This window comes from Danaus plexippus (genome assembly GCF_018135715.1).
Source record: "Danaus plexippus chromosome 9 unlocalized genomic scaffold, MEX_DaPlex mxdp_26, whole genome shotgun sequence".
NCBI classification, from domain to species: Eukaryota; Metazoa; Arthropoda; class Insecta; order Lepidoptera; family Nymphalidae; genus Danaus; species Danaus plexippus.
This window is the reverse complement of record NW_026869848.1, coordinates 2,857,009-2,872,692: the sequence shown is the minus strand read 5'-3', so window position 1 is coordinate 2,872,692 and position 15,684 is coordinate 2,857,009. Positions and strand designations below refer to the sequence as shown.

Below are 15,684 nucleotides of genomic sequence, written 5' to 3'. Positions count from 1 at the left end.
TTAGCTAAGGCAGTACGAACAAAACTAATAAATTGTGTTTCTAAAGCAGACTAAACACAACAATCGAGGGTTTGCAAAATCAGTTGCTTTCATTACCCGTACAAGGCGTAAGATTTTAATTAAAATCCACAATTTCGTATCAAGGGCAACCATCTTTTGTACGCAATGAAAGTACCCTTGTAGCAATTGCAGCAAATATAATGTTAAATTTACTCCTGTTATCCCTATTACACAAAAACAGGTTGACCCAAATACATAGGCTGGTTGAAACATCGTTACGTCATTTATGCAAGTTAGCAAAAACAAATCCTACTTTGTTATGAGACAAGGGAAAGCCGGCATTGTCGTGATTGCTGTAAGATATGAAGAGGCCTTTTGCATTAAATTTTGGAGTGTTCATTTAATTATCGCTAAACAACTCTGGGTCTTATTTATAAAAAAAAATAGAGGTAAAGTAAATTAATCGAATATTCATTTAAATGAAAGTAGTATTTTTCGGATTATTTTTTTGTTAAAACTACATACTCCCGACGTTTCGGTTACTTTTCAGCAACCGTGATCACGGGCAGATGAAATTTGAATGTCTGTCAGTTGGTTCTACATTATTTTAAATTAAAAAAAAACTGGTAAATGATTTTTTAAGCATATTAAGATTAATGAGATCTCAGACTTTCGCGAGTATTCATTTAAATGAAATTAATATTTTTCGGATTATTATAATACGCTTATTTTTTTATGAATAAAAAAAACTACATACTCCCGAAGTTTCGTTTACTTAGCAGCAACCGTGATCACGGGCAGATGAGATATGAATATGTGAATATTATGATTAGTAGTACTAGGTAGGTTGTGCTATTATATAAAAAAAAAACTCATAATTTATGTCATATGATTTTGTTCAATAACTTACTTTTATGTATCTCAATTAAACCCGTGGACAATATATGGGATAACAGATGAAACAATTCGTGAAGCTTAAGAGATTAGAAATGAGATAAAAGTTCTAAGCGTCTATTTGATTATTATTATCCCCAAATGTAATCAGCTGGGTCGGGTTATCCTTCCAAGTAATGTGAAAATATTCCCTGTTTATTTGTATCAGAGACGGGATAAAGGCAAACCGAACGCATATTCAGTCTGAATATGAATGCAAACTGCCCCAACCAACGGGCGGAATGGTGAAAATCAAATTAGGTATGGCGTGAATACTTTACGGCGACGTCGGGAAAAAATTGAAATCAAATATTCATTGACTTTCAACCGGATAAGCCGGCCCGCAGCCATTTCAATACATTTTATTATCTATTTTTCGCGGCCCCCTTCTTCATGACCCAAAAGACCAAACCCAGATACTTTGCCCATTTGAATAATTAATTCGACAAAATCAAATCATGTAAGCACGGAATGGTATTGTACCCTCTTTAGCAATAACATATTTTCATATATATTTCATAGTCTTATTTGCGCCTAGAGCGCACATTCCTTTTTATTGCAATCAAGAATTTACTCTTACACATTAAATGTGAATTACACTTCATTTTTGTAAAAATATATATTTCTTTCTGCTATAAACTTTGTGACTATAAACTTTTATAGTATTATCTTTCTCGAATAATTTATCAAAGTACTTATATATAAAAAATAAACTGTGATGTTTGAATAAAGCTGTTAAAAAATAAAAATCCCTTTATCCTTTCCAGTACATTAAATATGCGTGAATAATGCGTTTAATAGCACCCTTTACTTATATTTATGACCTTTCCCTTTTGAAAAAAATAATAATTAACGATATCCCCTTCAAAAGTTTCCCATTGTTTTGCTTTTAATATTTATTTTCAATCATAATTAATGTGTGCTGACACCATTATATTTTTAAAGATAAAGTTTTTCTTTCGTTTGACAGCATGCAGAAATTCCAAAGCCTAAAATCACTTTTACCATTATATACTTATTTAATATCCTCATAAAAGTAAGGTGAACGATCAACGTATTATAAGCACGTCAATGTCATTAGATAAGCAAAGAGCAATTTCCTACTGTTTTCACGGTGTTTCCACTAAAAGTGCTGGCGGGGACTTGAAGCAAATGCCATTACACAAAAGGTAAAACGACACGTGAGATACAGTTCATAAATATTAAAGAAAAAAACTGTGAAACCAATCTCGCTGGGGGGGATTCCATTTGGGTCTCTGCGTGTCAAGGGCTGTCAGTTATTATTTTCGTTAGTTTTCAGAGCTCCTAAAGGTATATTACCTTACATTAAACGGTAATGATATATCATTCTAAGTTTAAATTAATCTGAAACGATAGACAGTGAACAGGAAATTAACGATTAAATCAGTATACATTCACAAATATTTATTATATCAAAATTTATTTAAATGTATATTCATATATTTTAACCAAACCAAGTTTCAATGAAATATTTTGGTTGACTTTCTACTATAAATTAAGATTGTGTCGCTGTCAATAAACTGTGTGTTGTTTTTTTTGACAACCCTACAATCAGTGATGGAATCGACGCGTTCGTAGTTGCGTGCCTCACTACCATGTAAAGTTTTGATTGGATAAAACACGTTTTTCTATATTTCATTGTACTTTCGTAATATCTGGACGCCTATCGCGTGATGTATACATGCAATCATTTTATCGCTTCACTGCCCTAAAATTTTCCCTTAAAGAATAAATATATTGATTGCTAGTGAAAGCTTATATTATACTTCTTTTTTATCCATTACTATTACAAAAAACCTTTCTTTTTAAGAAATTTTAATTGGTTTGTCCTTAGCAAGCCGTCCATATGATAAATATATTGAAACAATGCATGTAAATATTTAATATTTAGCGGTACATGTTGGATGTAGAATAATATCTTACTATTAATCACTGTCATCTATTTTTAATTTGGATACAATATCTAGCTCAGTTGTAAAATAGCGACTTTAAAATATTGTTACTAAATTTCTACGCTACCACCATAGTTTCATTAATAGTCATAAGATATTAAACGTGTGAGAGAAGCAGGTTCACATTATGATACAACAAAATGAGATAATAAAAATTGATGTTATGTGAAAATTAGGGCTTAAAAATAATCAAAGAAATCGAAAGATGGACTATATTCTTATTTTATATACATATGGAATCAAATAAGCCATCGATACATCGTAACAAAAATAATATCTCAACAAGAAATAATTCAAATAACAAGTAAAGACTACTAAGAAAAGTAAAATACAAAAATAAAATTTAAAAATACGATTCAATCTACAAAACACTTCAATTCGCTATTTTTGTACATGTCGAGGCAATTCTTATACTCTTAAAGCTTCTAGAGAAGCTCGTGCGATTCTATCTCAGCTTAGTGCGGGATATTCTGATCTTTATTTCTTTATAAGAAGGTTTGTTTCGAATATCTTATGGAATTCTAAATGTGTATTCACCGAGTACTAAGTGGCAGCACGTGGCAGACTCCTCAGGGATCGTCAAGTGTACTGGGCTTAGATGCATTTTATGGGGACCAACCCTTGTTACAGCCATTACTATTAATTTACTTTAAACAGTACTTTGAGTTTTGATATATCTTCTTGTTCTCAATAGAAACATTTTGAAAGATTTTTAAAGCTTTTATTTTTTCATATCTACGGTTAATTTACTATATAATCTGATGTTTGGAACATTTAAACAAATGTTGGATATATATTTTTTGATATACTATTTTTAAACTTAACGATTTTATGGTAAAGTTCGAAGTTACTACCGTCGATTCGATATCTGGTTATTTTAAAGCAAAATTTTCATAGGAACTCGGTTAAAAATGTAAAGCGATGAAAAAAATGTAAATGATTCCAAACATAAGGGACGTAATGTTTACTAAAAAGAGTTTTTTTGGTGTTTCCATAAGTCAAGAATTATAATAAAAAATTTAATATGAGACGTAATAATTTCTTTCGTAAATATTTTAACACAATTTAATTATATTCAAATAACGATACTTAAAATGTTGAACCGAATATAAATTTCGAATATTAATTAATCGATGGAAAAAAATTACAAAAAGTGGGATCACTTAATAAAACTGATCCGAGAATAAATCTACTTATTTTAATATCCAAAAACCATTTTTTACAATGAATATCATACAAAAAGTGTCCATAAAAATATTACCAGCCAGCATTTTAATAATGGGCCGTAAATTCAGAATAATATGTTGACCTAAAGTTGTCATTTTTAAAGCGAACGATAAGCTACAATTAATGGGAACGTTTCGTTAATTTTGTACAGGGTATATCATATTTTACCACTGCTCAATTAATATGATCAGAATGGCCTATTTTTTTTTATCCTTAAATAACTTAGTGTATATCCTGATGCAATAATTCTATTTATACGTTAGGAGAAGATTGTTGTCCCAAGAGGTGGCGGCGAGAAGTGGTATAGAAAATTCTGGCAAGCATTTTAACACTTCTCTCTTTTCCGTTAGATATTTTTACTATATGTGAAACTGTCCGCCTGTATATCTATGGGTATTACCTTTGGGCTTTGTGCAATGGTGGTGTCGTATGACCGTTATATGTTGTGAGCGGTAACAATGCTGACATACTTATATCTTCAGATGGATAAAATAAAGGATAATTTTCTAAAGATTTAATATTCTTACCTCTTTTGATTTCGAGTAAATCATAAAATGTCTAATAACGAAATAAAAAATAAAAGGTTATGATTGATTACGAAGTACTAGTGGAATATGTTGTTATAAATAATTAAAAAACAAGTGCGCAGTGGAATATAATATTATGTAAGTATCTTATTATCTTGACTCAGGTGGTAGTATAATGTTATTGTATATTGTCAACCAGAAAGACATAATAACCGAAATGAATTTTCAATAACTCATTTAAGGAACAATAATTCCTCTTTTACAATAAATGTCAATAAATCGAACCTCAAAAAGAACATGAAGAGCCTTTAATAAATTTAGAAATATGTACAAAAGTGTTCCATCAAATCACTTCCTTGAACCTTCTTCATGAAAAAAACCTCCTAAAAAACAGAAAGTACGGGAAATGACATAGTGGAAAACCTTTCAAGGCCTCCTTGTTCGGTAAATAGACTTACAACAATTGAAAAGTCATCCATTCTAAGACCGGGGAATATTGAGTGCATTACATTGTCAGGTTTCCGAACAATAATCGAAGCACTCGGCCAACAAATAAGGCCATGGTGTTGTTATTATGGGGGTAATAGTTCGTAAACTTTGTTGCTTTAACGACTTCTTTCATTGTAAATTACATATTTTGATCTTTCAATCGATGTTAGCTTTCTCTTCAATTCTGTTGAGTTTTGAAACCTGAAATGAGTTATGATTTACAAAAATTTTCACAATCCCATGCATAAACTGTCTTTTCATTTTCTGTGAAGTATTATCCACTTAATAAATCAATTTATATAAATAAATGTTCCTGTTTACTGCTTTATCTATAAAGTTCTATATAAATAAAAATTACTTAAGTCTAAGAGTAATGCGAAAGACATACATTTGTACCGAGGTCTTAAATCCCACCGCGAATTAACGTGCTCGGTTGTTTGAGTTATATTAAAGGATTCCTAGCGTTATTATCTTAAAGCATCTTACTACGCACCCATTTATTAACCATCTTAATTGCTAAGACCAAGTTAATTACTCCCGGTAAAACTTAGCGCCTAAAGAGCGTTAGCCGTTAATATAGTATAAATTCTAAGCTGAAATCCTTTAATGTCATCTCATAGCAGTATCCTACCATAGGTAATTTTGTGACATAATTCACTGGATTATCACTCAAGTTGTGACATTCCCAATACTACTAATGATGCCCTTAACTTTTTCATAATTAAATTATGGAAAATCTCCGGGTACATGGAACAATTACTTTTATTTATAGCCTCAATAATTTACTGTCAAAAGCAATGTCGTTACGTGGGATAAGGATATTGTCATCCTTATTGGATTTCCGTATAATCTATGGAAAGTTTATGTAACTTCACGATGGTAGGGACTGTAACTGCTGTATAGAAAGCTATCCAGACACACTTTTTTGACAGTTTTAATTTATTGTTAAACGAGAAAGACCAGGGTAATGAATTTTTTTTTTATGTCAGCAGACGAAAATGCGCTATATTTACGAAATCCTCAAATACATGCAAGGAAGTCTTCATTGTCTATTTATTTATCAATTCGAAAGAAATGAAATGTATAAAAAAATCCTGACTTATTTGAAATGTAGTATTTAATAGTCTTTATTAATATATAACGTAATACATATATACATATTATATATATGTATATATATATATATATAAGTATATATATTACAGAGAAAAATTGTCTCTTTTTGTCTTCCCAATAAATAATGCTGCCAAAATTGAACATGTAGAGGAACGAGACTGGACTTAACTAACTTGTAAGATGCCACAAATACTTAAGTATTTTCTCTCCGTATATAGATACTTTCAGAATGATAAATGCGCTATCATTTAGCTAAAGTAAGGTACATGACTTATACCTCATGCTCCCCAATGAAATCAAGTGACAAAAATTTTTGTCGCGGCTTATAGGAAATATACAGCATGATAAACACACACAAAAAAATGCAATAATGTTACATTTTGCAAATCGATTTTAAAATAAAGCTGATCTTTAAGCTCTGTTTAGAATTAAATCAACCCTCTACTGTAAATAAAACCAACTACTGTGAGTATAATCCTTTATCACTGTAAATGAATTGAAGGACTATGCTTTCCAAACACATGAAGATAAACATTAGTAAACTTATTTATTTAACAGACATTAATAAGAATACTACTATCATTGTGGTTATGAATTAATCGGAACCCTTTTAAATTCGCATGCCACACCACAACCGCTCCAATACAATGATAGCGTTATACCTACGCACCAATAGAATACAATTGCAATCAGTCTAATATGTTGAACACCGGGTTCATCTCATTATCATGGGTGACCACAGGTGAATGATGGCGTGGAAGTACCGCCGCCCGTTTTGTTTGCGGTCCATTTAATGCTCACGACAAATTGCGTGTTTGCTGCCACAACCGAGAGATCATTCCGAAGCCGAGAGGCATGATTCGAATGATTACTTTTGTACAATTTGGATTATAAACTGAATTGAGGGGAGCACCGGTTTTTCTTTCATGTTATACGGACCACTGCTGCCAGTAATAGTTTCTTTTTAAGATTTTTTTATGACAGCTCTGTAATGAGTTTGGAGTATTACTTTTAAGAGAAATAATTACAGAAGTTGTTTTGCGTAACAATAATATCTTCACGTTTTGCTTCTGTTTTTTCTATGGAAAAAGTTATTTCTTGACTTAATTCCTCATTGTGATTTAAATATATTTTGAGTTTAAAAATATAATCAAAAGTCTCTCCTTTAGAAATTGTAATTTGTAAAGAATAAAAAGTACGCTTAAGATTATTTCATGAAAACGAACTCTTGTTTTTTATCCTCTTAACAAGAAAGTAATCTGTCGAGCTTGGTAGCGATAACTGGATTTTTATGTAACAAACTCGACTCGCGCCTACCCTCACCTAGCCCGGGGCTCTCTTAAGAAATCCCTGCATTGTCAGCTTCTGAAGATTCAGTGTATACTTTTTTTCCTATAGAAATGACTGTTCTATTTCTTTCTCGTAACATAAAATACATATAAAGCACACCCCATAATGTAATCAGGTGGATCCTGTAGGTCTAGATTTTATTTACTTTATGTCATGTATCAAGACTAAAAAAGTTTTACTATCCTTCGAGATCTACACTTTCATAATTGTGAGGTAATAAGATGTGACTGGGTCAAAGCTTTGAACCTTTCCTGGATTTCTTTTTTATATAGAACTACCTAGATCTTTAGAACATTGACTATAAACAGAACGAATAACTCTTAAAGGATTTATGACAGTAGATACTAGGAATACGCCTAAGCTTCATCGAATGAAAATTTGACTTAAGCAAGATATATTAGGCTTAAAATAGCAAATCTGTACACTTTCAAGAAAGCAACTAGTACTGTGTTTATTTTACACTGAAAGTAAAGTTTAGTTTACCTTACTATTACTTTGCAAGTTATAAAATTGTGACATTATATATAACTAACACTTTTTTTCTAAGGTTTTCAAAATTCGTTTATTATATTTTCCTTTAAAATTGAGTAAAAAGTTAAAAAGGAAACATGTTAGCAATACATATATGAATTTTCCTTTCAGGATAATGTTTGATTTAAATAATTTCAAAATCATCTATTCACTTGGTTTAATAAAATGGACTATATACAGAAACGATGAAGTTTTATATAAAAGTTTTCTTAACATTGCTTAAAGTCGTCAGCTTGGTCAGCTTGATTCTAGTTATATTGGTTCACTAAGCAAAATTATCCACAAGTGTCGCAAGGGGGTTACACGTATGGCACTAAATTTTAGCTAAAGTCATTCCGGCAACAGGTGCACGGGATGAGCTTCATAGCCTCTTGAAACTCGTAATTATGACCAACGTTCAAATTAAAATGTTACGAGAAAAATTGTTGTCCAACTAAAACCTGCTAAGATAGTTACTTTATTCTCAAGGGATGACAAAAAAAAATTGTAAATTTCATAAGGTTCTCATGTTATAACCAAGGCGATTACTGTAAAAATAAGCAAGGTTGCATTTAAATACATACACAAATATTGCTATAGCCAACTCTTGAGGCGAAAGGAATTGATGATCCATAAATTGAATATATTATTCAAACGTCAGAACAAAACATGAGCACTGAAATATTTTGGCGCCGATATCGCTACATTTACACATTTTACTCACTTGTCAATTAAATGTCACAAGCGATTCGTTGCGAATTTACTCAGTCGCCTGCGAATATAAACCGAGTAAATGAAATTTGCATAAAAAACACATAGTTTCACCGCGGTACTGTCGCGTGTAGGGTCGCCGTGAACATGTAACTCTATCTTTTAATACACCTGAATTTTACGAGAATAAAGCTCTGAAATAAAATGCTAATAAAGCTCCGCTTATTTCATAATTCATTTAGGGTTCAATTAACTTAGTTAAACATTAAACTCGTGTTCGAAAAACTGCTTAAATATTTCGTAAGAAAAGAAAAATTATTTAACTTTCAATGCAAAAATGTGTTAATGAAAACCATGGTTTACTTTTCCATATATTCGTTAGTATTCGGTTTCCATCGGAAATATATATTTGTCTATAAATTAACTAATTTAGACAACCTTTTGTATTAGCAGATAAATAATACTAAACATATATGTGTTTAGTTAAATGACTAATCAACATAATTCATTATCCAACTAATCACACACGAATTACCGACCACCAACAAATTTTCTATTTGAATATCAAGCAAAGTTCTAATTAGTATATTTGACGTAGAACGTTATGAAATAGGCCCTTAGGGTATTTAAAAATCACAGAATCGGCGAGATGTGATGTATCAATCGAGAATTAATTTAAACTTTGCTGGCCAAAACGAGCAGCGCACAGCCCTGGGGACTGAACGGGCATCAAATCGAATAGAAGGTTATAATTGACTGGCATCAAACGAATATCGCCCGAAACACCGCCTAAATGTCAATCAAACTTGGTCTTTAAACTTCTAAACATTACAACTAAGACTCTTTGTGAGGATAACTTGTTTAAACTAAAATTTCTTTAAGCAGCATAGTCTTATCAAATGTCTATCAAATATTATTCAAAAGTAATTATCGCACTCAATCAATCGTTTTAATCACATCTTTGCGTATAATAATATCCAAATAAATTAATATGTAAATACAATTATAATTTCTAATAATAGTAGAAGGACAGCAAAAATTCAGTTCAAAGCCACAAATTTAGATATTGCAAATTGAACCAGTTATAGAATATGGTTGATCATTGATATATCGCTGTGAAGTGGAATCGTTAATTTGAACGTTCACATTTTTTGTTTCCATTACTGGCGATCCATTCCTGACAGATGTTTTATTAACTTTGGGAGTTAAATGTGTGTGGAGTAATAAGTCCACTTAAAACCTACGAACACGATCAATAGTACTTAGTTTTTCATTGCTTTTTGCACATTAACTATTATTAAAGTTGCAATCTAATTCATCCAATGCAATCACTGCGGTCAAAAATCTTTTTCTATAAATTATTATTAATATTTTTTATGATTACTCGTAACAAACATATTTAAATTAATAAGCTAATTATAAATAATAATTGTAGATACCTGTCGATTTAATCAACTGAACTTTCTTGTAGACATCGAAGTTGCCATCACTTTAAAACTGTTTTGTGTGAAACTTATAACCAAACTATCAACAATGCCCGAGGGTCTGACCGTTTCCTGTCTAGCAGTGACAGGACCAGGCGCCTATTCTTAACCTAAGCTTTATGGAAAATTAAAAACGTCAATCAGAACCTATGTCTCGCGCTACCTATTACGGATCAATCACCAGTTCAATTATTTGCGCCTTAATAGCATTTCCTTACTCACGACACATTCTAGTGCATACAATAATTTGCATGTGATATTTTTTTTTTAATTAATTTGTTAATAATGATATAAAGTGAAATTTTGAATAATAAACAGAATGTTTCATGAACTTTAAAAAATAAACACAGCTAAGTGCTGGGAAAATGAGTATTTGTCTAATAAAAATAATATAGAAAAATATTTTTTAGATATTTTCTTAACAATAGCCGGGGGCTGTATTAATGTTTGAAAAGGCTCCTTGATTAATTTCATAATAATTTCTTACAAGTAAAAAATAAAAGCATCCGACTAAAAAGATCGCGTTCAAGGAAAAAGTACGTAATTTTAAATAAAAAACAAATGTTTTGATGCATAACAACACACAATCATTATGCTCTCTTTTCATTGAAGATAAAATGTTATAGCGTGCCCTGCCTTTCCGTTTTTCTTACTTTGTATAATATCTTCTTTTTTCAATGGTAAAATCATTATTTTAATCATCTTTGAACAAAATTAACATTTTAATACAATACTAAATTTAAAGTTTACTCAAAATGCACTAGAATTTGGTCACTGAATACCTTATCACTGTATCTAATCAAACCATCTGCGATTTAAAAACTTCTTTTTGTATGATAATATTCATACTTATAAGATTTATTAATCAATGAAGTATTTATTGAGAATCTTCACTCATACAACACATTATATATTTATTAAGTCACTTTTGATTCTGTTTTATCTTGTTTATATAATAAAATTACGTTTCAAACAAACACATTTCTAAAAAAAACCATTGCATGATATTATACATCAAAAGGTAAATAGATTTGTCATATATTTGTCTGCCCTATAATGTTTTATGGCGTTTGTTTTAAGTGCATAGCAGTTCACGACCTTAAGTAGCTATTTCCGTTACGCTTTAAGTCAGTCAGTTTAAAATCAGATCGCTGCACAAGCCCGAGTGGCATCTTCCATTAAACATTTACGTCGTAAGATAACGCCTGCTTTTTGTGTACTAAGCGTTTTATAGCTCTTTTATTATACCTTGATTTGATCGGAAGATGCGTCTACTTACCTTGTTATTTCACGGACGGACCGATCATAGCAATTGATAGCTGTTAAAAAGTTTCCAACGTTAATGTTAGTTACAAAACAATGACTCACAATATTATCGAGTTAACAACGCTCATTAACACCATTTAAGGTAGTTTTACAATTATCTTACTCTAGTTTCTTAACTTCGATTTAACTTTAAATAATATCCAAGCACAATGTTTTTATACGACACAATTAAGTTTTTATGGAGTTTGTGTTCATATAATAATAATTCATACGTTCGGGTATGAGGAGATACGTAGAACACAAAGGTGAAATAATGAATGGTCCAAAAAAACGGTTCTCGTTATGAGCTACATGCATAAATGATACGACGAATCTGACAAATGGTACGGCAGAGTATAACAATGGTGGTGCTTCCAAGTGGCCGTTCAATTATGCAAATAGGAGGAGCGATGTCCGTCCGGCAATAACAAAACTGTTTAACAGCTGACAAACGCCGTTGGTTCGTATAACATTTTTGTATTCACCAGCCTCCTAAGCAATAAAATGAAAACAGGTACATACGTCATTCGCATGACGACATGTCCACCGTTCATATTAAATTAGACCGGTCCTGGCTATCTACTTTATTTTTATTTGAATCACAAAGTGTGAACGCATCCAAAGTGTTTGCTCTTACGGATATGGGAAAACAGATTGACGAATAACCGATTCAATGCTTACGCTTTTTTTGAATTTGCTTTCGACGTTAACTTTTATGTAGTTATCGACTAAATTCAACTGCTAACATATTTCTCGATGCTTTGTTTTGTATTTCATTTAATAACTTAGAAAATGTTTGCGGTCAAAGTTCAATACATATATAAAAGTTTTTTTATATAAAAGGTATATAACGGATACCTTTTCAGTAACTATTTGCTACTAAGTGTGTTCAATAAAGTGATGGTTTCATGTAAAGAACACATAAAACTACTGTGTGGCGTATGTCGCTCACCAAAACGTTATCGCAATGTTGTAGTACTAGTTAAAGTGCAAATATATTGTAGCAGAACTGGTAAATACTCTGAATATTTACTATTTTAAGTAAACAAAATATACAACCCGAATGTTACGAGAGTATAATAATTATTTTAGAACAATTATTGGCAACCCCTAATAATGGAAATGAGATTTTAAATTAATCAGACGTTATTTTTCGTTCGTAACTTCTCATTAAACTGATCCAACGCTCAGGGTGCTTTATCACTCAGTCAAATTGCGTTTTACTTAATTTTCTTTAGCCTGCAGGTGTGTTCGACAGAGCAATTATTTACACCGCCAGTTGTGACGTCACTTCCTAGCGCCTTCCACACTATGTGGTTCTTTAACTAGAACTTCAGTATGCTTGTCTAGATAGTTTCAAACTCAGGTTATTTAAGTTTTCCAATCCCACTTTCTTTAATGTCCATTATTATTAAAACTCTAGTTGATCATATTTTTATAACTTAATACTTTAATAAATGTTCTAACATTTTAATATTACGATATTATTATGTGAATTGCTTTTATACATATTAAGTGTTAAACCTGACAGAGACATATTTCTTAAAATTATGAATATATTAAAATGTCACTCATGTTGTATTTGAAGCCTTCCTGATTTATTTAGAACAATATATAATTAGAAGGGAACGCTTCTGCTAACCCGATATAACAGCCAAGGTCGTTTAAATGCTTGCTAAATATCACATCCATTTATTTGTTCCCCTTGTGTTTAGAAATGTCACTGTGTCTGATATGCCTTTGGTTTAGTGTCACTAATTTGACAATGAAATATAGGATTAAATTAGAGTATAACGCCGACGCTTGATAAAATGAATTTCAGATTGAGTACTTGACTTTTACATTATTAAAAAGCGACAGACAAAGATTAGTTACTGGGCCGACATAGAACAATATTTTTTTACTTACACCAACTCTTACTGAAAAAAATATGGTTTCTCACTTACTGTTTATCACGTTTATAAAAGTACTAATCAATGCTCTTCATAAAACCACAGTATATTAAAATTTTTAACTGATAAAGTATTTTGATGTAAATCATGAAACATATTTTTACAGTACTCAGTATGAAAGAATTTAGGAGAGACATAAAGTGTATTGTAAACAAGTCTAGTAAATAAACAATAATAAATTACCATATAATTATAAACAGTCTCTATTAGAGGATAAAATATGATATCGAGTCAGAAAGGAGGTCAATGAATTGAGCAGCATGGGAAGAGAAACATTATTCCGACAAAAACAAAAATGAAGCTCCCAAATAGGTCTCTATCTCCAAAAGTATAACAAAGATTAGAAGCTACTTTTACTTTAGTGTCCTAAAAAAATATTTATTGTGCTTAAGATGATAATATTATAACATAATGGTTTGTTTTTTGACATTTACTATTGTGAAGTTGACATTTAACGTTCAAGAACAGGGTTTACCAAAACTCTGACACAATAGGTTACAACATGCAACCTTTATTTTATCAAAAATTAATTGTTTCTTACGCTTTAATCATATTATTATATAGTGTTTATATAACGCTTCTGTGAACAAAACTATTAAACGTATCTAATAATTACTTAATTAAAACATTTTCAGTCATATAAAAATGATCAATCCTATTAATGTAAAGAATGCCAAAGAATTCAATTTAACAAAATCGTTGTATTCTGTGTCTAATAAACTGAACAATTTCATTTCAATAAAGTCCACAGCGTAATAAACGTGCTACCAACATAAATATCTTGCCGCGCCAACCGCATCGATAACATTCTGAATACACCGGTGCATTTTAAAGCCTCGGACGAAACCGTTTTATAATAAATTCTCCCTTCTACTTCCCTTTGGGATTAATCGTCTTACTTTTCTCCCTGCCATAATCTTCACTGGGAATTATGAACTACGATATATGTTTCACGTTCCACGAACATCATAATCATTTGATAAAGTAATATTTGAATCTCAGAAGTTATTTTAACCTATGATTAGTGTTTTTATTTAAATATGGCCTTTTTTGTATTTTGAAAATGTAACTGATACTTTTACCTCCAAAAAATGTAAAAAAGTTTATTTAATGGCCATATTTTAAAATAAGTTCACATAAAGAAAACTTATTATGAGTCTTGAAACCAGGTGCCTTTCTGTACCTTTAAAAAAATAAACGTCCAAATTAAACCCCTTGTCAACTTTATTTGTTTAATCGTTGCTCATTAAAAATATAATTTAACTTATGTTTAAGTAAAGACAATTAATCATCATTATTAAAATAGTTAATGAATCAAAAATAAAAACTAATTGTTTTTTTATCATATTATTTTTAAGTGAAATCATTACTCCTGCTACTATTTAGTAAATATATAAGAACACATAAGTAATGTATACATATTTCTTAATTTTTTTTCTATTTTATATAGTCTCTATTATAGACAAAACTATGTAATAAAAGGAATTAAGTAAAGAGCCACTCTTCGCCTGTACAATACTAGATAGGGCCACTCGCACCTGATGGGTTTTAATGGCAGCAACAGGGTTTAGTTGATGTCACAATCGGTCGCCGCTGCCGTACTGGAATTAACCGGCACACCCGGCTTGCTCTAAATGTCAGTCTTATTATCATCTGACACTCCGGGATTACCTAGGATAAATTGTTTTAACGTTTTGGAAGCGGCCTTTTCACTGAATGTCGACGAGTGTTATCCTTTCAAATTAAAACTCCACTCTTTGAATATAGCAACTTTGACTTTGTTTTTTTTTTAAACCAAACTAGTTTACAGTTTCATTTAGTCTCTTTGAGTTAACCAATTAAGCTTTTAATTGGTTGAAACAATCACTTACCTGACACTGTCAACTGACAGACGAATCACGTTTCACGGGAGGGTGGGCTACACTACGACTGCTAATACCATTTCCCGTTTGACTAATAAGTTTAGCATACGCTATTACCAATCGGACATCGGACTTGGTGCTTTTCGAGCGCCTCTACATGGCAATCAATTTCTTGAATATTGGAGCGTTTTGATTTTCAAATTTCGATATGGATTCCTACTCTTTATATTCGACGTCATAGTTTT

At 31.1% G+C, this 15,684-nt stretch overlaps 1 protein-coding gene across 3 annotated transcripts in view; it reads left to right on the top strand.

Annotated features, from left to right (window-relative positions):
• Positions 1 to 15,684, top strand: part of LOC116767645 (RNA-binding protein Musashi homolog Rbp6) — a 318,370-nt gene that overhangs the window by 238,002 nt on the left and 64,684 nt on the right. The window lies entirely within an intron of this gene.